Raw genomic sequence first — 1078 nt, 5'->3', positions numbered from 1 at the left:
TTCAGCAGGGGTCCAATGTTGCCCCTGCTTTTCCTCCGGCTCCCCACATATCTGAAAAAGGACTTTTTATTGTCCTTGATGCTCAAATTAAAGTTAAAATAGCTCAAGTTAAAATAGGTACTAATTATTTGGATCATCATTGCTGCTATCAGTGGGATCGGGCCTTTTAGCCGCTGAGTTTTGCTCATCTGGATACAGTATAAAGGCTTGGCCAGCATCAGTCCAGGCATTGCAGCAGTCCCTGGAGCACAGAGAGGAAGTCTCTGCTTAGGGTCAGGTATGTGGATCCCAAATGATCCCTCCCCTGTAAGACATACCCCGCAGTTACTGCTCATTAATAAGACTTCATGCATTGGGAGCAGGTCCCAGTGGCTTCAGCGCTAGCCGAGGCTCCCAACACCCCCACAAGCCATGCAGGAAAGGGATCTCGCTGGGGGTGTCTAGGGCTGGGCACCCAGCGACGGGAATGCAGACTGGCAGTGGGAACGTCTCACCGGGGGGAGGGAAACTAAACCTTCGCCCTGGCACTAATGCAGTTGGCTTGGACAGCGCTGGCTGCTGCGAACCCTGGAGAGGCATTCGGTCTGTCCGCGTCCACGTCCGCATCCACCCCCACGGGGGAGCAGAGACCGGTGCCAGGAGCCCAGGGTCCCGGTCCCCCCGCATGCATGCTCCAAGCTGCTCTCTATGGCCTGCTGTTACGGACAATGCAGGGCGCAGGGGCGGGAGAAGGAAGCAGTCTGAGCCAAGCCTTCCGGCAGCCGGAGCTCGGCGCACGGGAAGGGAGGGGGAGATCAGTCCCTGCCGCGCTGCCACGGACCCAGGACTGGGGCCTAGCTGGGGGGGACCGTGGAGCGGCGTCAGCCCCAGGGCACCCCAGCTGGTTTGGCAAAGTGGGGCCACAGGGTTGTTTGCAGCCAGTACCCGAGTGCAGCCTGGCCCCAGGGGCGTGAGCCAGACCTGGATCCAGAAACCAGCAGTGGAAAGTGGGGCACAGAGGGACCCACCAGGCCTCCTGACTCCTATATGCAGCTGCTCATCAGCCCTGCCCAGGCCAGAGGCTGGTGGGGCAGGGCCA

This window comes from Alligator sinensis, unplaced genomic scaffold, assembly GCF_000455745.1.
Source record: "Alligator sinensis unplaced genomic scaffold, ASM45574v1 scaffold769_1, whole genome shotgun sequence".
Lineage (NCBI taxonomy): Eukaryota > Metazoa > Chordata > Crocodylia > Alligatoridae > Alligator > Alligator sinensis.
Note: the sequence above shows the minus strand (reverse complement) of the source record.